The sequence below is a fragment of the Panthera tigris genome, chromosome A1 (assembly GCF_018350195.1).
Source record: "Panthera tigris isolate Pti1 chromosome A1, P.tigris_Pti1_mat1.1, whole genome shotgun sequence".
NCBI lineage: Eukaryota > Metazoa > Chordata > Mammalia > Carnivora > Felidae > Panthera > Panthera tigris.
In genome coordinates this window covers 104131582-104157133 of record NC_056660.1, presented here as the reverse complement: position 1 = coordinate 104157133, position 25552 = coordinate 104131582, and the positions used below count along the sequence as shown (strand labels likewise).

At 43.9% G+C, this 25552-nt stretch overlaps 1 protein-coding gene and 2 long non-coding RNA genes across 4 annotated transcripts in view; 1 reads left to right on the top strand and 2 right to left on the bottom strand.

The window, feature by feature from the left end:
• Positions 1-12353: 12353 nt before the first annotated feature.
• On the bottom strand, positions 12354-13746 carry LOC102949722. The gene is made up of 2 exons (XR_006216541.1): positions 13658-13746; positions 12354-12840 (listed from the first exon to the last, which is right to left on the bottom strand). It is a non-coding gene; the product is annotated as an uncharacterized LOC102949722 (long non-coding RNA).
• Positions 13747-14732: 986 nt separating this feature from the next.
• Positions 14733-22006, bottom strand: LOC107180163. Of its 2 annotated transcripts, none has more exons than XR_006216539.1 (4): positions 21589-22006; positions 19382-19462; positions 16876-16996; positions 14733-14818 (listed from the first exon to the last, which is right to left on the bottom strand). It is a non-coding gene; the product is annotated as an uncharacterized LOC107180163 (long non-coding RNA). The 2 variants fall into 2 exon arrangements; XR_006216540.1 differs by lacking the exon at positions 14733-14818 and adding an exon at positions 14827-14923.
• A 120-nt stretch (positions 22007-22126) lies between these two features.
• Positions 22127-25552, top strand: part of MARCHF3 (membrane associated ring-CH-type finger 3) — a 147529-nt gene continuing 144103 nt past the window's right edge. Inside the window, exon 1 of the mRNA XM_007087802.3 lies at positions 22127-22345. The gene's annotated coding sequence lies outside the window, so the exon portion shown is untranslated. The remainder of the gene's footprint in view (positions 22346-25552) is intronic.

Sequence of the window (25552 nt, the reverse complement as noted above, 5' to 3'; positions counted from 1 at the left end):
ATGATTCTGTACTCAACACAGATTTGGGAGCAACTTAAAAAGCCTTCCAAAGTGACAAGAGGAAAAAAAAAAAAAAACCCATTACAATTGAATAGCACTGTTTATAATTTACAAATTTCTGGGACACATCTTATTTGATATTATTTGTTGAGCCCTGTGGCAGGCAATATTCTAGGATGACCCCAGCAAACCCTCACCCTCGTATAATTCCTTCCCCCTTTGAGTGTGGGTGGAACTCACTGAATATGATGAAATATCACTGCTGTGTTTATGTTACATCATATGGCAAAACGAAGATCACCCTGGTTGGGCCTGATCTCATCAGGTAAGCCCTCTTAAAGCAGAGTTCCTTCTGGCTGGTTGCAGAAGAAATCCGAGATGTGCTCCAGCTGGCCTAAGCATCAGTGTTGTGAACTGCCTAGTGGGGCCACATGGCAAGAAACTGTGGTGGCTGCTAGGAGCCGAGAGTAGTTATTGGTCAACAGCTGGCAGGAAAATGGGGACATCAGTCCTACAGCTTAGAGAAATGAATTCTGTCAACAATCAGTGAGCCCAGAAGAGGATCCTGAGCTCCATATGAGAATCTGAGCCTTGCATAACACCTTGATTTCAGCTCAGTGAGACTGTGATGAGAGAATCCAGCCACATCATGCACATACTTCTGACCTGCAGAAACTGAGATAATATGGGTGCCTGGGTGGCTCAGTCAGTTAAGTGTCCTATTTCCCCTTAGGTCATGATCTCATTGATCGTGAGTTCCAGCCCTGCATTGGGCTCTGCACCGAAAAGTGAAGAGCCTGCCTGGGATTCTCTCTCTCTCTCTCTCTCTCTCCTCTCTCTGCCCGTCCCCCACTTTCTCTCAATCTCAGAAATAAATAAACTTAAGAAAAAAAAAGAATCTGAGATAAACGTGTGTTGTTTCAAGCTACTAAGTTCATGGTCAATTGTTGCACAGCTATAGAGATCTAAGAAAAGTCCCTACAACACTGAAGCACGATGGCAGGTGGTGGGAGCACAATAATGAATGAGTCTATGTCTTAGACCATCACTGTCTCCTGGGGAGCAGGGAGAGGCAAGTTAATAAAGCAGTGATGGCTAGAACCGAGACATGTATCAAATGGCATGCAGCCAGATGGGGAATATAGCAAGAAGTCTTCACAGAAAATTAGACTAGGATTTGATGGTTGAATAGGAGCAATAGAGTGGGGCTGGGAATAAGGAGCATGTTCCATTTGAAGGAACAGCATGTGGAAAATAAGAATATGCAAGGGCATGGCATGTTTAGAAAGTTGCAGGTGGTTTTGTGTGGCTGGAGTAAAGAACATGCAGCCAAATAGATTTGGGGTCTACACTGCGAGGGACCTCAGATAATGTGGTTTTTCCCCCTTGTAACCATGTCCTCCCTTACTTCTTGCCCTCATCCACAGTAAGCCCTTCGGGTTCAGGATCCTTCAGGGGTATCTGGCCTCTCTATCCCATCCTCCTTGGTCCTTATAGTCCTCAAGCATGCTAAGCTCAGCAGTACTCTCCAGCAACCCTGCGGGACATTCACATCTTCAAAGCCAATGGGGAAGGGACCATAGGTAAGACGGCCCATTTGTGTGGCTGCAGACATCCTGAGAGCTATGTGTCCTCTGTGTCCTAGGGTTGCTGATCCTTCTCCTGGGTCACCAGTGAGAGAAGTTCCGAGAGTTTAGAGTCTGCTGAGCTAAAAGAGAATCCATGGCCTGGCCAGAGACCCTGGGAGTTTGTTCTTTCGGAGCACTTCCTGCCTAAGTATAAGCATGTGGTTATAGGTGTACAGGAAGTACAGAGGCTTCATCCAAACAACACATTTCTGACATTAGATTTTCAAACAAGTAGGGGCGCCTGGGTGGCTCAATTGGTTAAGCATCTGACTCTTGATTTCAGATCAGGTCATGATCTCACAGTTAGTGAGATCAACCCCTACATCTAGCTTTTTGCTGACAGCAAGGAGCCTGCTTGGGATTCTCTCTCTACCTCTCTGTCAAAATAAATAAAAAACATTAATAAAAAAAAAAAAAAAAGAATTTCACACAAGTAAATAAACACCCGTATACTTTCAGGGTGTTAAAGTGTTGGGTGACACACCATGAAAACAGTAGATGTTACATTCCAAAGGAGTTACTGCATCACATAAACACTGCTGGAGACTGACAAGACAGGATATCTGGAGGATTTTTGTTTTTCTTTTTTAAGTAAAGGGTTCTTTCACTTCTCACTAAAGTAAAAGGTTGCGGTCACCTAATGTCAAGAGAAAGGGACGTGCGGGGGACTCGTCAGAAAGCCTGATGTGTGTCCCAAGGTAGTAGGGAGAAAGAACGCAGCGGTCTAACGCCCTGCTGGCAAGTCACGTGAGAGACGAACTAGCAAGCTGCTCCGACTGCGGAGTGTAGACCTGCCATCGCTCTGAGCTTCCCCAGAAGAATAGATCAGATGTGGGCCCAATGTGAGAGAGGGCAGGCTGGGGGAGCCTCAGGAGAGAAGCAGGGATAGAATCCTAGGCTCCTTGGGGCTGAGGAAGCAAGCAGCTATTGAGATGGAGAGTGCATTTGCCGAAATCAAGGGAACTGCAGGTGAAACATCTCCCAAAACCCCGCAAAGGCCCCTGTGAAATGTCTACTGTACATGTCTACCAGGCCTGGGAGGCTGGAAGCCAGCGCACAGCTTCACCACTCAGTGACAACACTCCTGCCCCTGATCACGTTTTCTGCCTTTCCCCATCCCAGTTCTACAAGAACCAGAGCTTCCAGGAGCAAGGAAAGAAAGGCCTTCCCCTTCCACAGCTTCCCACCGGCACATGGCTTCACACTACCCTGCAGGTAAGACAACTTTAAAGCAAGTTCTAACTTTTGATTTTTGACATAGCAACAGACACATTAATCACAGTTTAAAGTGGACACGGTGGGGCACCTGGGTGGCTCAGCTGGTTGAGCAGTTGAGTGTCCGACTTCAGCTCAGGTCGTGAACTCGTGAGTTCGAGCCCTACACTGGGCTCATGGCTGTCAGCCTGTCAGCAAGGAGCCCTCTTCGGATCTTCTGTCCCTTTCTCTCTGCTCCTCCCCAACTTGCGCTCTCCCAAAAATAAGTAAATATTTAAAACAATAAAAATAAAAATAAAGTGACCACAGGACTTTCTGCTGGCTGAGAATACTCGGAAGAATCCTGACACTTCCTACAGTTTTTATTTTTTATCCTGAACAGAGTAAGAAATCCCACCACTGAATACATTTTATAAGGATAGCGGGAGACATAAATAAAGATGCTCTCTGATTGTATTCCACATTCAGAGTATTGATTATATGTGCCTAATGTTGTTTTTTTACCTATAGATATTCTGTCAATCTACTTATTAATTCACATTTGAGAGAGGAATGTGGTCATGTGACTAAGAATCCTGGAGGGCTTTAGTAAACCCTCTGTTCCACTAGCTGAAAAACAGAAAGGTAGATATCTAGAAACACAGCATCTAATAGGTAGTTTGATTATCCCACTGTTGGTAAGTATTAGACAATGTTCAGTAATTATTATAGTTGTTTTCATACTTTTCCTTTCTGAAATTATGTTTGCAGGCATCAATTTGTTTTTACATAAAGACTAATTTTGACTCAAGAAGCTCATCATAATATTCTCCCACTTCCAAAGTAAATACCAATATAAACTTTTTTTTTCCTAAGCTAATGCTTTAAAAAGGAGTGGGGGGCACCTGGGTGGCTCAGTCAGTTAGGCATCTAACTTCAGCTTAAGTCTTGATCTCACGGTTTGTGAGTTCAAGCGCTGCACTGGGCTCTGTGCTGACAGCATGGAGCCTGCTTGGGATTCTCTCTCTGCCTCTCTCTCTCTCTCTCACTTTCTCTCTCAAAATAAACAAACATTTAAACAATAAAATGAAATAAAAAGGAGTGGAATAAACAATTGCTGCTCTTGGTTACAGTGTTGCTTTCTCCAGATGTCTCATACAACATTAAAAGGGCTTACTGGAAAACATCCTTTTGGCCAATTTATTGCAGGAAGCAGGGGCTCACTCAGACTAGGGTTGTTCTGTTTGTTGATAATAATGCAGCAACTCATGGAAATCTGACAACAAGAATCACAGTGGGGCCGGGCTGCAGGAAATAGTCTTGGAGAGCCACAGAAACGGAGGCAGCACCGTTGACACGGTGCCTCAGCCTCTTTCTTTCCCTTTCCCCTCCTGACTCACCAGCTCCCCTCCTTACTCACAGTATCTGCTTTCTCATCACTGCAGCTTGCCCGTGCCCACCATTTCTGCTGATCCTTGTGTTCAGCAATACAGGGGTCTGAGTCTCCAGCTTCGTTATTCTGAAATCCCAAAAGAGGGATTTTACTCAGCTTGTTATTTACTAGCAGCCACCCAAGTCGTGTCGGCTGGCTGGGACTATCGCCGAAGCCACCCTTGGATCACGTGCCTATCCTTGATCCAGTCAGCTCAGGGAGCCAAGGTGAGGTGGTGAGCAAATCAGTCACTGCCCACTCAGCAGAGACTGAAAGGATGACTGGTAATGATCGATCACGCAGCAGGTTTGAGAGCATGTCACTCCATCATATTCAAGAGAAGTCAAGAGGAACAGTTTCTAAGTTGATTTATGTCCTACTCATGGGAGTAATGAGGACTTGAACCAGGGCCACGGGAGTTAGACAGAAAGAGGTATCAAGACGCATTTCAGAGAGAGGTTGACAAATCTTCATGACTGACTGGAGAGGTGTGGGGGAGAGAGAGTAGAAGACAGCATGAAGTCTGAGATGACTGCCAGCCTTCTTGCTGTGGCTACTGGGTAAATCCTAGCACTTTTCTTTGAGACAGAGAGCATAAAAGGAAGGGAGGTTAGTTTTTGGTTGTGCTTGGTGGATGGGAAAGGTGGGACAAGGTGAATTTGCCATGCCTGCGGGATACCCAGTAAAGATTAAAGTTGGAAGTTCAAATCAGAGGTTTGGGCTGGAGGTGCAGATCCGAGAGTCCCCATAATATGGCCGGAACTGCATCCATCTAGCACAGGCAGAGAAAAGTGAGCTAGGACTAAGCCCAGGGAAATACCAAACTTGACCATATGGACAGAGGAAAAACCAGGAGAAGAAAAAGAGAATAAGAGGAGTGGGGAAAGGTCATCTAATTTGTATTCTTTGCTGCCTTTGATTATATGATAATACCACGCACTATTCTATGCAGTGAGGACAGGGCAGCAGATGGACAGCCAAGGGTCCTACTCAGGGGCTTGCATTCTAAAGGGAGAGATAAGCAACAAAGTTATCACATCAATGGAGAAGAGACATTTCTTGACAGTCAGAAAAGGGAATTTTCCCCAGACTAGGTGACAGTATCTAATGTCAAAAGAGCTAGGATGAGGAATTAAAAGACGATGATGTTGGACTTGAAAATTAGTATATCAGTGCTGTGTTAGGCTGAATAACGCCCCCCCAAAGGTATCCAGGCCCTAATTCCCTAGAACCTATGAATGTTACCTTATATACAAAGGGTCTTTGCAGATGCCATTAAGTTAAGGATCTTAAGATAGGGAAGCTACCCTGGATTATGCAGGTGGGTCCTAAATCTAACCACGAGTGTCCCTGCAAGAGGGAGACAGAGCTACTACAGAAGATGAAGTATGAGATATGACAACAGAAGCAAGAGGCTGGGATGATACAAGAAAGGGTCATGAGCCAAGGAACCAAGTGGCCTCCAGAAGCTAGAAAAGACAAACAGATTCTCCCCTAGAGCCTTCAGAAGGAACATGTGTTGCCAACATCTTGACTTCAGCCCGGTGAAAGTGATTTAGGGCTTCTTCTGCAATACGGAACTATAAAAGAATAAACTTTTATTGTTCTACACCACCAAGTTTGTGGTAATTTGTTGCAGCAGCAATAGGAAACTAATACAAATGATGACTCAATCTTATTAAGAGAAATTTTGGTAGGGAAAAGGAAGAAGATATAGCCTGAAAGAAATTTGCAGTAGGATGGGAAGTGGAAGGTGCAGAAAAGGCTGTAGAGTGTCTATCTTTCAGGAAGTTTTCAAACATATTTTGTTTAAAGAGGACAATTAAGAGAACAAAAAGCGTCAGAAGAGCTGAAGAGTTGATTAACCGATTAGCTCAATACTCGAAAATGGCAAGCCATTTGTGAAAGTACCATAACTTTTAGCTTATCTTAGAAGAGCTAAGCATTTAGGCAGTAGTTCAAGGGCTTCGAGAGTGACTCTGATACTGGAGAGGAGACCATGGCAACCCATCCCCATCCACAGACGCACATACCAGACCCAGAGCTCTTGTTCACCACAGAGACCAAAATATTTTGACACTGGGACCCAGAGTCCTGCACTGGGCACAGATCTTCTATCTCTCTATTAAACAGGAATCCATGAACAGTGAGGCACAGCCAACAGACAATGGTCTCATCTAGACGGTCTTTCATTTAGACGCTGATGTTCAGCATTTTACCTCCCCTCTCACGTTCAAAAAGAAGGACCACCAAAGCCAAAGTCCTTTGGAGTTATGAAGGATAGAAGGAATAAAGCTTCAGGAGAAGGGAGAAACATTAAAATCACACAAAACATGGAGAAGAAAAGCTCATAGGAGCAGCACCAGCCAAAAGATTGGACACAATAGGAAGAATCCAGCCAAAGGCCCACACTGAGTGGCAAAGGCATCCTTTCTTCATGCCAAAATGTTATATTTGAACTATTCCTGATGGAAAGCTTTCACCCTTAGAAATAAGGTAGGGCTAATATTAATTGAAGCTTTTTTTAATAATTTGGAAACACTAAGAAAGAGAGAGGATCCAAGTTAAAGGAAACTTCAGGCTATGGCCTCATTGTGCTACTCACAATTCAACAACACAATGCAACTCCGCTGGGAAACCCTGATAGGCTTTACTGCAGCGCTGTATTGCACAGAAGACCCCCAGCAATGATCCCAAGTCGTCTTTTTTTTTTTTTTTAAGTTGATTTATTTACTGGGGGGGGCGTGCAAAGATACAGGGAAAGAGAGAATCCCAAGCAGGCTCCTCACTGTCGTCTGCATAGAGCCCAATATGGGGTGCAATCCCACAAACCGTGATATCGTGACCTGAGCCAGCTGAGAAACTCCCTTATTCCTCCGCCAGGCAAGTGAGGCAGTGTCATATGTTTTTTTGTTAGGAATGTAATGCTAAGAAGTGAAAACGGGCATCTATTCATGACCTGGTAAAAAAGAGCTGTTAGAAGTTGGGAAGGAACTGCCAGAGGAGCTAAGATTCAGGATTTAACTCCACCTCCCCCTATGTTCTCTTTGTAAAGTTATCCCAAAGTAAGGCCAGCATCACTCTTTTAAGGTTGAAGGAGATTAAGACATTCAGAAATCAGATTGTGGGATTTATTCCCATTGTGAGTGCTGACTTCTAGTATCAGCCTTTTGTTCTGCATGACAGCTCTCATCTTGCAAACTAGCAAGATTCTTGAATTTGGCAAGGATCCTGCTCTGTGAAGCATTTTCAAGTTAGAGTTTTTAGCAATGCCACATTTCTCTAAGCCCTTAATAAAGAAAAGGTTGCAAGGGCGAAAGAAGCAATGGAGTTCTCACCTACTAGCATAAAACAACTTCCCAGCTGGCAGGTGCAACATGTCCAGGGTGATCACAGTCTTTGAGTTACCAAAGGATTTTATCTTTTTCTTTAAACCTCTTTACTCTACCAAGTAACTATGATAGCTAAAACATAATTATCTATTTCCCCCTTTTGCTCGATTCATTTAAAATGGCATTTTCTAGAGACGCCTGGGTGGCTCAGTGTGTTAAGCGCCCGACTTTGGCTCAGGTCATGATCTCATGATTCGTGAGTTCGAGCCCCGCGTTGGGCTCTGTGCTGACAGCTCAGAGCCTGGAACCCGTTTCGGATTCTGTGTCTCCCGCTCTCTGCCCCTCCCCTGCTCACTCTCTGTCTCTCTCTCCCTCAAAAATAAACAAACATTAAAAAAAATTTAAATAAATAAAATGGTATTTTCTATTTGTATATGTGTGATTACATAAAAATGCAATTATTACATTTCTTGATATGTTCTATAACCTATACACCAAGTGAGACCCAAGAATGCCTTCAAGAGAAATAAAGGATACTGCTGTCATTCTCCATACATTTTCCAGGAGTAAGTAAGAGTAGAACAGATAATTACAAATACGGAAGAAGAAGCATCACTTTGCCAATGGTGCAGAGAGCCTACAATTATGTGCAATTCCCTACTTAGACTTTTTCGTTATGCTGAACATTGAAACAAAGATAATGATTGGGAGGAGAAAAGGGAAAGGAGGAAACTGAAACACTGAATGTACGGAGTTCATTTACATGAAGATGTCGCCTCACCCTAAGGGGGCAAGCAAGAGTCTGATAATCCCACGGGCACCCTATTGTCATTTTTTTTTTTTTTTAAACCATGGATTTGGGATCCTTATAAATGTTCCTTATTGTTGTGAAGTCAAGAATGGTTTCTCCTGCTCACAAAACATGATCACTTTCTATTGGTATTTTTTAGTGTTCTGACTGGTTTTGCCCATCTGGAAAAGATACATCTTCAACCATTGGAAATAAATCTTTTTCTTCTCTGGCAAGTCCGTAATATGATCCTTTTCTATCAACTGACAGCACCATCAGATAAGTAGACATGCCTTGCTTGGTTAGAAGTATGCTGAGATTTTTAGCAGGAGCAAGAATATAGTTAGAGACCCAGATTAAGACAGGTTCAGCACACCTTAAAAATTTTCGGTTCTGTCCTGGAGGTATCCTCTTGAGCCCCAGTTTGACTATGGGACTCATTCAGGGCTGACATCCTTCCAAATCAGGTGTCTCAGGAAATGGAGAGAGGAGGCCTTTAAGACGGGCTGCAGCAAGTGAAGTTTAGATGAGACTAGATGGGTGCAGCGTTTTGGTCTCTTGAGATTCTCAGGGTCTTCTCCAACCCCTCAAACGAAAGATGAGTTTCCACCAGAATGAACTGGGGAGGGGGAGGCAAATCTGAAGATGAGCAAACCATAGTGCCACTCAGAGGCATCAGAAACTAAAGTCTGAGGGGCGTCTGGGTGGCTCAACTGGTTAAGCAGCCGACTCTTGATTTCAGCTCAGTCCATGATCTCATGGTTCATAAATTCAAGCCCCACATTGGGCTCTGTGCTCACAGCGCAGAGCCTGCTTCAGATCCTCTGTCTTCCTCTCTCTCTGCCCCTCCTGCACTCACACTCCTTCTCTCTCTCAAAAATAAATAAATGTTAAAAAAAAAAAAAAAAGGAAAGAAACTCTAAAGTCTAAGATTCTGCAATAGCACAGATTTTTTTTTTTTTTTCTTATTCCCTTTCATCACTTGTGAGTAAAATGTAGAACAGGAGAAGGGGAATAACAGTTACACTACCTAGAGTTGTATGGCATTTTCTATTTTTCCCCAACTTTTATTTTTTTAAACTGTTTTATTTTATTCTTTCAGCAATCTGTGATATAAATAGAGCCAGTATTATTATCTTTATTTCTGAGATGAGAACAGTGAGGCCCAGAAAGGGGAAGTGACCTCCATCAAATCATGCAGTGACTCAAAGACGGCCCAAGGAATAATACCCAGTTCTGCTCTCATTTAATCTAAAACAGTTACCCTACTGGCTTTAAACGTCCCTTTCCTCCTTCGTTTTTGGTGGCGGTTCTCTTTTGAAACGATCCCTCGCCAACTGTAGAGTGAAGACGGATCCATGTTCAGAGTTGCAGAGAACTGTTGTTTCAAGGCCCCCCAAGGGGCCTGTTTCCATTGCTTACCTGCAAAGCCAATGTTTGAACCTGTGACGGAAGTCCCTTAGAGGCATCTGTTGGGATTGCTCCCACCCGAGACGGCTGTAATTAGCTCTGCTAACAACTGTGATTGAACAGGGCTTGTTGTAGTCATTGTTCACTGACGGGCACAGAAAAGAGCCACATCTCAGCAAGTGGTGTTCTAAATGGTGTTTCCTGCTTGGTTAAACTCACATACGGCACTTGTCAGGGATGCTATTCCCAAACTCGGCTAGCAGCAGGCAACGTCATTGCCAACACCTTCCAGAGCCCATGGAGAAGGCCATGACAGATTCTCAGGGAATGCACTGCCACGCAATGGGAAAGACTGTCTCTATTTGACCTTGCCCAGGATCTGGCTGCCCCTCCTTCTGATGGAAAACACAGGTGTGGCCTGGCATGATTAAGGGAAAAGGTAGTCTTTGTATTCCTGATCCTAAAGACTCCCACAGTTTAAGATCTCCCCTTTGAGAACACTTGTAAGCGAAAGTTCTAATGTGTGGTACATTCGGCCCATGCTTTTCTGAGACTGTGCTCTTATTAGAAGCAAAACAAAATGCTGCTTATGAACACCTGCTGGTGAGCACCAAGCCAAGAGGCAGCGTGGGCGTTGGATGAGAGGTGTTGCCCTGGCAGTAAATCTAAGTTGCTCACACCAAAGTAAGGGTTTCTAGGGAAGCTATCTGAGCGAGAGGCAAATACTTAGTCATTCAGAGTAGGCCATAAAGGAGTGCTTCTTTCCAACAAGGGAAGGTCTGATTCCAAAGAGCTTAAAAAATGGTTAGCATTTCTCTCTTCAATCCATCCTTTTATTCACAATATATATTTCTTTGTTAAGAAATAGGAGGCTCTGTAATCAAACCCTTGTTGACAAGTTGTTAAAGAGCTACAATTTATCTGCTTGGTGTTACTTCAACAATAGTTTTTGCATTATGATTCTAAGTCACTTAATAAAAGAGTACCCAGGCCCTGGTGTGGTCTAAAATACTGGAAGCTTTGGTGGCTCAGTCGGTTAAATGTCCAGCTCTTGATTTCAGTGCAGGTCGTGATCTCACGGTCTTAACATTGAGCCCTGCATCCCAGCTCTGTTCTGAGAGTATGGACCTTGCTTAAGATTCTCTCTCTCCCTCTTTCTGCCCTTCCCCTATGCTTGCACAGGTGTGCTTATGGGCACACACTCTCTCTCAAAAAACAGAACAGAATGGGGGTGCCTCAGTGGCTCGGTTGGTTAAGTGTCTGACTCTTGGTTTCGGCTCAGGTCATGATCTCACAATTCATGAGTTTGAGCCCCTCTGCTGACAGCACGGAGCCTGCCTCAGATTCTATCTCTCCCTCTCTCTCTGCTCCTCCCCCCTCCGCCCCCCCCCCCCCCCCCGGCCACCAAGTAAATAAATAAAAAAGAAAAGAAAAGAAAAAATAAAATAAAATAAAATTGTGTTGTATGTATCTTGTGTCTTCTTACCTACTCCCCAACACCACCAAGTTTTAAGATTTGACTTCTTAAGCATTTCCTATAATCGGTCTCCTTGTTTCAGTGCTCACTGCTATTGCCGCCATAGTTCAAGGATTTATCGTCTCTTACCTAGGTACTGCAAAAGCCCAGTCTCCTAAATGGTCTCCCCTGCTCACTGGCCTCCCACCCCATCTCCCATCCATCTTATCATCACCTCCAATTATCCTTCCAAATCACAGGCCAAATCAGATCACTCACAAACCCATCATGGCTCTCCAATGCCCACAGAAATGAAGACCAAACTAGAGAATTCAGCATCATAGTAAAAGCCCTGCATCTAGCCTCTATATAATGTATCATTCATGTATCCTAATTCCTACTGATTCCAGATAAATTACCCTTGCATTAAAAAACCATCATTTCGCATCTTGGAGCCTTCCATCTTACAAAATCACCCTTCTGTTTCAATTCAATTGCAGCTTCCTCCAGGAAATTTTCCACCCTTTCTTCCAACCCAAATCAATCACTGTCTCCTCCAAGCTCATAAAGCACCATAGATATGTGTATATATGGTTTATTGAGATATGAGTCACATACCATACAATCCACCCATGTAAAGTGTACAATGTGATGTTTTTTAGTACAGACTTGTGTAGTCATCACAATTTTAGAACATTTTAATCACCCCAAAAAGGAATCCTGTACCCATTAAGAGTGCCTTCCCATTTGTCCTCCCCCCGCCCTACGCAATCCTAATCTACTTTCTATCTCTATAGATTTGCCTATTCACAAAGCTTCATGTAACTGGAATCCTACGATATGTGGTTCTTTGTGACTGGCTTTTCTCATTTTACACATTTTTTCCAGAGTTCCTCCATGTTTTAGCACACATCAGTACTTCATTCCATTTTATTTATTGTTAACAGTCCAATGTATGGATACACTGTTTTATTTATTTTTTAAATTAATGACATTTGGGTTGTTAGAACATTTTAGCAATTATAATGCCTCATGTAGACTTTGATTGTCATTTAGTATGTATGGCTTAGTACTAGAGGGTTTTCGTTTGTTTGGCCTGGGTCTGTTTTATCACTTGATGATAAACTCCTATGGACAAAGAACATTATTTTCATTCCGTAATCTCATATGCCAAGTATTCAATAAATGTTTGAAAGATGGATAAATGGGCAGATATCAGAGGTTTTTACTGTCAATTATAACACAAGGTACTCCAAATAAAAATATTAGAGTGGAAGCAGTAATAACACAAGGAGAGTCCCCATAAATTTACCCAAATTATAACAAACACAGGTGGTTCTTAAGTAAACTTTAATCTTGGCGCTATTTCCTGGAACTCCACACATGGATCCTACAGTTGATTTTTTTCATGGAAGCAGTTCCTTTGTTAATAATAGTGGCAAAGTAGGTAAACAGAAGCCTGGAAGATGCTAGACTTTTTCTCCTAAATGGACTCCACGGTGTTTTCTTGTTGCTCTTGGCTTGTCTGAGTTTATTATTATCGTCTGTCTAGGACAGTGGTTCTCCACCCTGGCTGACCATCAGAATCCCCTGTGGAGCTTTACAAGATACAAATTATTTGGGTCCCGCCTCCCAGAGTATGATTCTAAGCTTGGGTAGGGATCCAGGTTCTAAGAGCTATAAAGATGCTTCTGATGCATAGCCAATTCTAAGAATTCCTATATCAAAAGTTGCCCTGAGGTTAAAAGAATTAATCATATAAAGGATGTATAAGCACTTGACTCCTAGAGAGTATTTTACTCATCCTGGGATCATGCCCATTAATACTACCTAACATTTATAAGGCACTTTTTATTTGGAAAGAGCTTTGCAGTCATTTTTTCTTAGCTAGGCTTGCATGCTGGGTGACCTTGTACAAATCACATAATCCCTTTGTGTCTTAAACTTCCTCAAATGTAAACTGTTGGCAGTAATACTGACCCACCCTCAAGGGGTATTGTGGAGACTAATGGGGGCTGAAAGGCACTCAGCAAACAAAAATGTTACATGCATGCTTATTAGACAGGTATGAAGACCTAGTCACAGTCTTTTAAAATGAAACAAATTCCAAAATAAACCCAAGCCTTTCCTGCAATCTTCATCATCATCTCAAAGATACTTTCCCAACACCAAAGTACAGTAGTTCTCCCTTTCCAGCAAGACTAATAAAGTGACATAATCTATACTCACAAAGATAGAGCTAATCATGGCAGCAAATATGTCAAACAGCCCTGAAGTATAGTTGTTAACCTTCTCATTTATCATTCATAGTGCAATTTAGAGATTGTATCTAAAAAATACACTCTTCTGAAAAAGATTCTTAGAAAAAATTCATGCGTGTTCACACAAGATTGTGAGCTGATGCTACATACTCACTGTTGATGTTAAGCCTGAAGGTGCTTTCTAGTTTGCTGGTTGTTTTTTCCATGGCTATATTTAGCCTCTTCTCATCCTCCCCCACGTGGCTGAAAGAATATATGGTCAAAATGAGACTTTGAGACCTAGCTCAAGTTGGGGATCGGTGAGAACGGGAGGCAGAGGAAGAGTTTCTAACCTTGGAACCAAAGACAGGTCTTGCAAGGATGGTGACCCACAACTAAGAACTCATTTGTAATATATTTTCAGGTTCTTGGAAAAGGGAGTCAGAAAACAGCCATAGTTTTCCCTTTTTCCATTTTGCTTTGAAAAGGCCACAAAACTTTCAGGGGCCAGGTCCAATTACATATTCCAATTCATTTGCAAGTGAATAGTTTCTTTGACTCTGAATAAGAATTAGTGCCCTCATGCCCACCACAGCTGATTTGAGCTATGAATTCTAAGCAAGCATGACCTTTCTGGGGACACTCGACCTTGGCTATGCTCTTTTCTCTTTGGACTTCTGAGAGATTGGTTGTATTTCCAAGGGCAGTTGTCTGCTTTAGTTAAGCTCAGAACTTGTTAACAATTAAATTCTATCAAACAAATATTTACTGAGTACTTATACCTGAGGATAATACTGTAGTGATTACTGCAAAGGCCATGAAAAGTACCTTGAGATGCTATAACTCAGTGACCTTGGGTCCTTTACCCAGGACAAGACCAACAACCTCCCCACAAAGACTCCCAGGGTTTAGTCAGATGACATGCCTGTTTCCAGACGCATCCTAAATTGGCCTTCACCAGACATCAAGATGAAATGTCATTAACTTCTCACACAGTATTTTGCTCCTTGCAATATCCCATTAGACCTTGTTCAGAATTCAGAAGCTCCTGTGAAAAGAGCCTCAGTCTTATTGGTTGGGAAAGTTATCTACTGCGCATAGTTTTTGTTTTTTAAACAAGGTTAATTCTGGCATGTTTTGGCCTCAATCATCTTTGAGAGTTCAGCATTTTTGCGGCACATCTTAAGAAGAGAAAGAACCCACATTAGCTTCAGTTTTAATAGTTAGGAGAAATTAATGCTAATACATGCCTTCAGTGGGATTCACTTAGGTATCCTGAACACTTTCTTCCATCAATATGGAAAGTCCCCAGATGTATGTATTGTGGATTTTTCTTCTGTAAAGAGATGCAAATGGTTACAATCAGTTGTATGATTTCCTCTGAGTCTTTCAAAGTTCTGTTTTCTCTGTATCTCAAGGTAAGCATCCCTGCTTTGCAAATCTAGAAGCCGAGACAACATGGATTAGTTTTATCACTTTCCTCAGTGAAACCGAGACCACCTTGTCCCAGCCCATTGCTCTCCTACAAAGCACAGGAAAAAGTTATGGCATTTTAAGAGAGAAGAGAAATCAGATACAGTTTTCTGGTCCAGGGCTTGTTTTCTTTATCTTTCACATAGAATCCTTAAGATCTTAGATGAAATTTAACGATCCTTACATGTTAACTTTACTTTCTTTCAACTTCCTTAAGAAATAAACAAACAAAAAAAACATGGAAAAACACTTAACCACTTATTTGTGGATCTCTCTATAACCCGGGGCATAAAATACAATCCAGGCAAAGCCAAACAAGGCACTAGAGGGTTGAGAGACAAGGAGAATGTTACGCATTAGATTTAGGATTTTGAAATAATTCCGTTTTAGTGGTTTCCTGTTTTTCTTCACACATAGGGTCAACAGTGGCCTGTCATTTGTTGCAGGTATTTAGGTATTTGCTCTAGAGGAAGACTTCTCTGACTGATCACAGACAGGAATTTTCCAAACAAAAAACAAAACAAAAAAAACCCACTCTTCCATAATACCAGATCAATGAGAAGTGCCCTATTTCACAAATGTTAAAATTTTCAGTTTTAATTTTTATGTCACCTAAGTTTTCTCATCTCACCCACCCCTTGAGGGCATCTCTTTATTTCTTTATAGGAAGATTTAAATAAGCAATCGGTTTCCTTTCTAAGCATTTTTGGATTAACAATAATACTTCTCTCACTTGTATTTTAGCCCAGATGATTAAACAGTAAAAATGCTAATTAGTAGCCTGTATCTGAAGAGAAAAAGCTATTTCTTAATGGGCGAAATTCAAGCTGAGATGGAGACCTCATAGGGCACTACAATAAACGGGTTGGGTTGCATGCTAAGGGGGAAGGATTAGGGACCAAATTGACCAACTCCAGAGAGAGATTCTGGCTTAGTGGAAACACTAAGCTGAGATCCGAATATATTAAAGATACTGACAACACTAAAGTTATCAAAATGCAGACATTTGTTATCAATCGTAGAGCACAATTTGTCTTTGTCTTTCTTACTGACCTGCAGCTGACTTTAGAAATAAAATAAATTACATGTTAAGAAATTAATTTTATTTTTCTTCCATTTGCTTTTCCTTTCTGGAAAGACATTGAGCCAGGGTGGAGGGCATATTATTAGATGAGCATTGTGAATACAATGTCCAGAATCTGCACCCTTCTTCCCACAAACACCTATGAGGAAGTCAAAAGTCCTACTTCCAAATTCCACATCTGTCAGTTATGAGCTCCATAATGGTGGGCAAGTCTGAATTTCCAAATGCATTAGTTTTCTCATCCACTGAAGGAGGAAAAATAATATGTATCTCGTTGGAATGCTGTGAAGGTTAGAAAAACCAGTGTATGAGAAAACATCTGGAGACTAAGTGTATATTAGCACTCAGTGCGTGTTAGAATAATGAGGGAATGGAAGAAGTCAGAGAGGAGTCGAGCTCTCATTGCCCACAGGCTAAAATCTATATATTTAGCCGGGCATTCAGTGTGCTGGAAAATCTGCTTTCTCCTCACCAGCCCTTTTTTGACAAACGTCCTGCTGTGGTCAAACATTCTCCAATACACTTTGAATGTGCCCACCTTCCTTGCTCTGGCATTCACACCACCCTCAGCCTCTCTTTGCCAAAATTCTACCCATCTCTCAAGGGTCTCAAATGCCACTGTCTCCAGGAATGTGAGGGGACTCACCTTCTCCTCCTCTAAACCCTGGTCCTTGCTGGCTAGAGCACTCCTGGAGACACCATCCACAAAACGCTTACTGCCCCAGCAGACTCCCTGCACGTCAGGGACCACGTATACAGTACCCCACACACTGTGGTACCTTGCCAAGGAGAGGTGCTGAATAGACCCGTGATTGAATAAATACATGATTTCTCACCCTGCCCCTGTTGTGCGCTTGGACAAAACACTTTGCCTTCAGTCTCAGTTGCCTCGGCTGTGAACAGAGGATAACAGCATGGATATACTCCCCAGGTGTGCTATGAAGAATAAACCAATGACTGAAAAGCAATTTGAAAATGTAAAATGAAATGCTATATATAAATGTTACATAATCAAAATCATTTCCCTCTGTATTATGGTTTATTTGGCTTTATATCTTGGAATCCTTTGTGGGTTTCAGAATCTCACAGATGCAAAACCAGCCACATTAGCACCTAAATTCTCTTGGGTAATAAACGATTGTGTGTATTATAGCTCACGGCTACTTTTCCCTGGCATACTTACACATGAATCTGTCATAATTTGGGGCATTCATAATAACTAATGATACAATTCATTTCTTAAGGATAATCCATTCTTTTCCTTCTTTAGCCAGTTACTGTTCCCACATGGCTGCCTCAAGGGAACTAACTTTCATTAAACCCCAAATCCAGATGATGAGCACACTGTCTGGAAGCCCAAACTGAGGAGGTTATAGTCGTAGACTTGGAAGGGGTTTGGAGTTTTGAAGCACTATTTGTTTTCTGTGGCCATTTTTGTCCCGAATTCTGAATCTGTCACTCGCTTTATTGTATGTTACCAAGTGCTCAATGCAGCCTAATTGAGGTACCAGGCAAGACTGGATTAGCCCTTTCCGTAGGAAAACAGGCAATGCTAGTCGCAAATACTATTACTAAAAGAGGCTTCTGACTTTTAGTCCACAGAAGAATATAAATCTTAGAACGGTCCTTCCACATAGATAGCAACTCTGAGGAAGGAGAGACAGTAGCAACGTTAGGGGCTGATTGTGAGCATCAAGTGAGTAATTAGATGGAAAAGTATGGAACAGCGCAGGACACATAGTGAGTGTCAATAAATATGAGGCATTGTTATTATCAGCAGAAGGACCACTATGAGCCCGGCCCTGTGCTAAGAGTTACACAGAGATTCTTGCTTGAGATTCCTAATAAGCTAAGCAGAAAAAACTCAACATTCTTCACCGCCACCCCAATTATCTCAGAGAAGCTAAGCACCTTGTCCGAGGTCTCAAAGTTAGGAAGCAACGGAAAGGAAATAAAACCTTCAGTCGATCATGTTTCTTCAGCCCATATTGTTTGTCCTGTTTCTCAGAACACCCTGCTGTTCTTATTTTTAACTTAGGTTGGGAGTCTGTTTTTCCTTCTTGAGTACATGACCCTCCCTTTCCAAATTCCTCAGTGTTACTCATTCTGAAGTTTTAAAATTAACGGTATTTTTTAATCTCTTCTGGTGGCCTTCTGACCAATGTGTGTAGTTTTATGTACCAGGCCATCTTCCTTAGATCATTCTAGCCTTTCATCAGAGTTGTCCTCACATGGTGACATCCACTTTTAACAAGTTCAGTGTAGATTTTTTTCCAGGGCATGCATGAGGAAATCCCAAGTTTGTGTACAACAGAGGCTTCCCTTTCCCACACATTTCTGTTATCACATTTTTCCTTGGTTGGACCTGAGGCAATAGAACTTTGACAGGGGGTGCCTGCATTATCATTTAAACACATGAGATATCATTGTTTTGTGGGTGGTATCACCCTGGCTGCAGACATTGTGCCAGAGCAATCTCTCTGTTACAAAAAATAGCTCCTAGTTGCGGACAAACTAACACCATACTTGAGTTTGCAAAATCACCTACGAGATATTTTGTCCTCTCTAGGGGAATTAATATTTCAGAGTGCTTTATCATGAGTTATCTCTTCTTTCTGTGAAATTAATCAGAAGGATTGCTGTTTTGTAGTTGGAAAACTCAGGTTAATGGCTTGCCTGTAGTCCTAGAACGAACCTATGGCATGGCTGGTATTAGAATCTGCTGCTTCTGATTGCATTTCTTTGCTAAGGTCTTTAGCTCAGCCTGTTCAATTTCTGAATAATTTTCAAAGTGAATACATGATGAGAGAGGTGGTGGAAACGGAAAATAGGGAAAAACACTATTCAGTTGAGCAAAGCTCCCAAAACAAAGAACAAGGACAATCAAAGAACAAGGTAATCAAAGAACAAGGACTGTGAGGACCCTTTTCTATCATTTCCATTTATGGAATAAAAGGACAATAATCCAACGAGATTAAAATGAAGAGAAATTCCAAGTGTAGAGAGGAACTGTTCAGACCACACTGTTTTCCTGTTTCAACATCATTTTGTTCTCCTTTTCAACAATCACTACTGCTATAAATGGCATGAACTGGCAGTGCTTTTTAACCGCTGTCACAGTGTCCCCCTTAAGCCGCTAAACAGAGTGGGTCAATTCTGCCACTGCTGTTTTATGGAGAGGAAGCAGGGGTAAACAGAGGTTAAGTGACTGCCAGGAGCACTCACAGCTCACATTAGAACCCAGGGCTCCTATCAGTCACATCCTGCTGAAATTTACAAGGCTCCAAAATGTTGTTTCAGTGTCAGAGATGGGTGACAGTGCCTGAAGGGAAATTTGCTCACCATCCACAAAAGGACCAGCCCAGCTTCCATGGCCTCAACTCAGTCTTCTCATTCCCAAGCCATTCCACAAACTTCTTCATCCTTTTGAAGGAAAGACATTGTCTTCACTGAAATAAGTTAGTACTAAGCAAGTGTCTTCTGTGTCTAGATTTCCCTGGTTTTCTGTTTATTTCATACAGATAGGACTACAATGAGTTCTTATGCAAGTAAATCTCATTTTTTTCCCTTGTAGAATACGGGGACAGCCCAAACTCAAGAGATCACTGGGAGAATGACAGCCAAAGGATTAAGTCTGTGTCAGAGTGACAAACTCTTATCAAACACCAATTACAACAGAAGATGGTATGGAAATACGAATGTAGTCTAGATGTGCTGTCTCTAAATGCCATCCACTCTATAAAGGAAAATTAAACCAGTTACTTGTCTGAAAACCCATGGCAATTATGTCTGTATGGAACAAAGAGATGGAAAACCCTGGAAATCAGGACATGGAAGTCACCCATCTAGTTCTTATTTCCTAAAAAGAAACTTCCTATTTCCTTGTTTCATCATCTAACACAAATACTATAGCATGTACAGTCAACAGCCAATGTTTAGCTCCTATTACCAAGGTGATTTTTAAAATAATCACTAGCATCTGTGAAAAACCTTCACAGGGTGTTAACATGATAAACACTGTTGGCAAACTTTTCCTCTAGTTATAGACAGGAGTTGGGGGGTGGGGTGGGGTAAGGAATCCAAGGAAATATACTTTTCCCCTTATCTTCCAACCCCAACCTAGGCAGAGATCTGGTGTATATTCCATTCAGTTGGTCTACAACTCATTCCTTGTGGGCAAAGGCCATTCTCTTAAGCCAGTCAGCAGTATGGTAAACAACTGTTTACCATGGAATGGGTTGGACTCCCTTGGCTACACCAGTCCTTTGATTCACTAAATGAGTAATTTCTGCAATCCAAATAGGTTTTTAAGGCCAGTAAGGACTGTCCAGAGCCTGATTTTCTTGCTTGACAACCTGTCTTAGGGACCTTTCCCTGCTGAGACAGGGAGCTGAATAGACACAAGTTGAAGCTCAAACCAGGCCAGAGAGCCCACCTCAGAGCTGTAGCCTTCCCTGCTGGAGTGGCCATTTCAATTCCTTTCCAGCTACAGGCCTTTTGCCTTCTTTCTTGCCAATGACCCTCATCAGGAGGGTCAAGCAGCTACCGAAATAACACCTGTAATGGTCCATACTCCCTCACGCACAAGAAACTAAAACCTTCAGGACTTGTGAATCTGAGGGAGCCAATGGTCAGTGATGAAGGTGTCAGGGCACCAGAAAGCTTGGCCCTTTTCCTACTACGCATAAGTTCATTTTACTAACACGGTTTGAGTGCCTACCTATGCCAGGTGCAGTTCCAGGCAACCATTGGCCGCTCAGCACCCAAAGCTATGGGTCTACAGCTTGCTAACATTCTAGGCCTCAGCCTGGAAAGCAACACCCAACCCCGTTGCTTTTTGACTCTATACCTACAGCTCCGTGTATGTGTATACTTCAGCCAAGGTAAGGGCTTAAACACAGGGTGAAGGGCATCCCTGCCAACAAAAGGAGAAGTGACCGGGCCGGCCAGGAAGGGCAGAGCCCACAGAGCCTACTCAGAGGGGCTACTGAGCTGCGACCGACCAGAAAGCTCAGGATCCTCCGGTGCCCGCCGCTAGGGAGGTCTCTGGGCTCGGTCCAGGAACATCCGAAGGAGCAGGGGACGACAGCGTGCACTGGGGGCACTTGTGGCTCGCTTGGAGGCGTTCCTGCTCGCGAGGATTGGGCGGCCCTGGCCCTCTGGCGGACCCAAGGAACAACAGCAGCAGGAGCCATGCTACGGAAGTCCCCCGACAGAGCAGCCGACCCTAGGTTGGGTATCGAGGCCTCCGGCGCCGTCTAGCGTCCGAGCCTCCCTTTCGCCCCCGGGCTCTGCCCAAGCGCCTCAGGCACTTTGGGCCGGGAAGGGGGCCTAGGTGCCGGTAGGCTTCCCTCCTGCTGCTGCTGTTGGTATGAAAGCACGGCTGAGGAGGGGACGTGTAATGAACTTTCCAGGAGGTCCGCAGAGTCCGAGTTTTGTTTTGAAGATAACCACCAAACCGCAACCAGAACCTTTTCCAGGGAGCCCGGAGCTCCCAGTTCCGGGCCCGGGCCTCCAAAGGTGACTGGGTGAGGCGGCCCGGGACTCACCCTCTTTGGGTCTCGGTTTCCTCGCTGGGGCTCCTTTGGGGACGCCAAGTTCGGCGCCTCCCGCGGACACCAGGTGTGGGCGTTGTCAATCCGGAGTCGGTCCGCGCTGCGGCTGGGCTTCTCGCTTCACAGCGCGCCGACACGCTGCGGCTCTTGGGGCTCTGGACGGCCCCAGACCTCTCTAAGGCAGGGGCCTTCCGGGGCCGCCACTTCCCTCCCGAGGCGCCCGGGTCGCGGGGCAGCTACCCCGACAGCACCAGCCCGTAGCCCAGGCACCCCACCGCAGCCAACTTCCCCGCCGCCAGCGCGTCTCAGATCCAGCCCTCAGCCGCGGGCGATTGGACGGCGGCAGCGGGGCGGAGCCGGGCGCTCGGCACTGCCCGCGGCCGCCCGGATTCCCGGAGTCGCCGCAATTGGCTGCGGGCTCCGCCAGTCTCGCGCGGAAGGCGCCCCGCCCCGCCGGGCTGGCCCAGGGCTGGCTCCGCCCCGCCCGCCGCGCGGCCCCGCCTCCCTCCAGAGCCGGGTAGCCTCAGCTCCGCGGTCCGCCTCATTCGCTAAGCTGGTCCACGAATTGTCAACGCGTTCGGGCGGCTGCTGAGCCGGGGCGCCCGCCGGGCTTGTCGTGCTCCCTCGGAGGTGCCTTCCCGAACCAGTGTGCCGGGTCCGCTAGGGCCAGAACGGTCGCCGGTTCGGGGCAACTTGGGATTCAGGACCCTCTGCAGGGGCGTCGGTTTGTGATCGGGACTCGGCGAGGAGGGTGAGTGGCCGCGCGCAAGGCGAGCGGCTCCTCTTGGCGCTGTTCGGCGAGCGGGGGGACTGGACGGGTCCTGGCGGGCGTCGGTGCGTCGGTCCTAGCTTGGCGGCTGGGGGGAGGTCAGGGCCAGGCGGGATTTACTCCTTGCTAGTATCCCCGCTCCCGAACTTGTTTCGGAGAGTCGCAACTCGGTCCGGGACGCGGCTCTGCGTTCTCACGAACTTGGCATGTTGTAATTGCCATCATTAGGTGGGGCCTGGGGACGCGTCCCTTGGCCCTCTGCGGCGACGACACGCGCGCTGGGGGCGGCCTCGGTGCCCTGTCGTGTACGGGCAACAGTTCCTAGATGGCTTGCGGACGGGTTTCTGAAAAATTAACCAGCGCCAGAGGCTGTGCGGCGCGACAGTGTCCTATCCGTAGCCTGAACCAGGGACCATCGTGTTCGGGGTGGGTCTTGAGCGGTCAGAGAACTTAAGCGACCATCTAGGTTCTGTAACAGGGGCTTCAATGCTTTGCAATTACTGAAAGGAATTGACAGCATGGATATTAAACTTTGGTAAAGTAATTACTTTCTATTAGCACTTGTATCCGCATCCCTCACGAGGTGCTCGGACCTCCACATCACCTGCAAGGTGTGTCGGAAAGACTTCGTTAGGACCAGGCGGGGAGCTGCTGTCTGTCCCAGTGCAGGGAGCCTGGGAGAATCCAAGACGAAACCGTGAAAGGGACCACCAGGCTGGTCGGTTGGTGTGTGTTTTACGTGTTGAAGTTGTGACAGGAACTGACAACAGAGGATTCAAGGTTAAATTTGACACTTCGTTTGTGACCCAGTCTGGGATATTTTTTCTCTGTTTTAATGATAAGGGTTAAAAGCAGCTGGTTTTTCTGACGGCAGTTGCATACATGTCCTTTATATTATGTGTGGACCAAATAGAATTAAATGTAATATTTCCTTGTCATTCTTATTTGATGTGAATGAGAGCTTCCGGAGTGTACTAGAGACTTGGAAACACAATTTGGGGGAAAAATTGTCTTTGAAAATATACCAGAACGTTGAGATATATAACTATTCATGCTTGAATATGCATATGTAGATGTGCGTGTGTGTGTAAAATTGATGGGTGAATGAGATAGAAATATATGGAGGGGGAAACAGCCTTGAACTTGCCCTGGGTGGAGAGATGGACGCTCTGATCTACGGAGTGTATGATCAGTGTGTGTGTGTGTGTGTGTGTGTGTGTGTGTGTGTGTGTGTGTGTATGCATGTCTGAATCTGCTTGGTCTGTCTGGGTCAGTGTATGTCCATGAACTTTACGAGCATTTAGTTCAATACCACTCGGTGCAGATTCTGAGTTCCTGTTTTACAGCCCAGCAGCCAGCCGCCAGCCGGCCCATCTGTTAAAACATAATATGTACGCTTAAGTCACTTCATTTGGATCACTAGGGTGGAGTGTGGGTAGGGGGCAACCCTTAGTAGGAACAACATGCTACAAACAAAGACTGCCTCTCAAGTTCTATTTTCATTCTGTATTCAGCCTGAACTTGTGATTTTGGTGAGGGAGAAAAGGAGTGTTTGACTCTTCGGGAATGGCAAACTACATTTTGTGAAATAATTACAGTCGTGGTTTGGGGAAAGAGAGTTTATAAGAGGAAAAAAAAATTTCCTGTAGAAAAGAAATGTGTTTGTCACATTACCATGCAACACTGGTTTACTGCTTTTCACTGGCATGTATATCAGGAACTGTTTTCTTTTGCTTCTTAAGAGAATGCATTAAAACTGAATTGTTTTGCACCAAAAAAAAAAAAAAAAATCCTTAATAGACGTAAACAGAGCTTTATTGCAGAGGCTATTTAATCTACCAGAGTTAAGACTGGCTTAGTAATTCTAATGAAACATGTTTTTAGGAATTTATAACCTGGATATAAATTCATATTCAGCCTAATCACTGGTTGCAGTGGTTCACAATTTATAGTTGAAGAAATAATAAAAAACCTTTATCACAAAAATTCTGATGACTAAAAGGGTATGGGAGGAGTAAAACAGCTTAATAAGTTCCTGCAGCTAAGTGACTGATACTTAAAAAAACTATAAATTTCCTTAATAACGTAATTACTTTTGGTGACAAAATAAAGGCATAGTTTTGAGAAGGCTAATTGATATTTTTGCCAATAATTTTATGCTCATAATTACATTTAAGAATGGTGTTTATTATTAATGTGGGCAGAATAAACTGGCATGGTTCTTAAGAACTCATCACAAGAAGTATTGTTTTTATTTTTATGGTACTTAAAACATTTTGCAGAAAATATACATATCTCGAATCTGTGAGTGTCTTTTAAGTTTCTCATGCACTACAAAAACAAAATAATTCTCCTGCCTTGATATGGATCATCTGAATCAACTTAGAAATTCAGTTTGTGGGCTGAACTCTGTTCTCTAAGATTTGATTCAGGAGTGTGGGGTGGGGTTCAGTTATCTGTATTTTGAACAAGCACCCCCTCTCCTCGAGTGATTCTGACGTCAGGGATCCCCTCACCGTATTTTAAGAAACACTGGCATGGTATTTATGATATAACAGAATGACCCTAGTCTGTGAGGTCATTTAACAAGTAATTGTTCTGATATTTCCAGGTGGCATTTACCAGCCTTGTGAAATTTATAGGCAACACTCTAATACTCTGTCCTCAACAATGGCACCTTTTGTCCTGTATTCAGGAGTGTTTAGAATCCTCAGCTATCTCTCCTCTAGGTTAGCCCCAATTCTAAGGAAGTCTCTCTGGAGAAGCAAGGTAATTTAAGACCCCTCCAGTCTTAGTTCCTCCAGTCTATATTCAAAGTCAAGTGGGTTCCTGGGGTGCTCCAAGGGGACTTTGCCAGTCATAACTCACATTGTTGGACATTTCTCCCTGGACGGTAAAAGAATCCCGGTCCTTGGGAGCCACCTTTGATTCTAAAGCCAATCGGCGCTTGGGGATTAGAACCTCAGTAGGACTAGTACAGACTGACACAAGATCAAGGATCTCCTTAGGAAGCCGTAGCTAATCTGCCTCTTGCTCAAGGGAGAGTCCGGGTCACCTACCCAGCGGCCCAAACATTCTCGTTTTCTGAAACTCATCTTAGAAGTATTTCAAGCTGTCCAATTAATTGGATAGATTTTTTTCAGCATCATAGAGTGATGGGTTGAAAACTGATTGCTAATAACTTCTCTT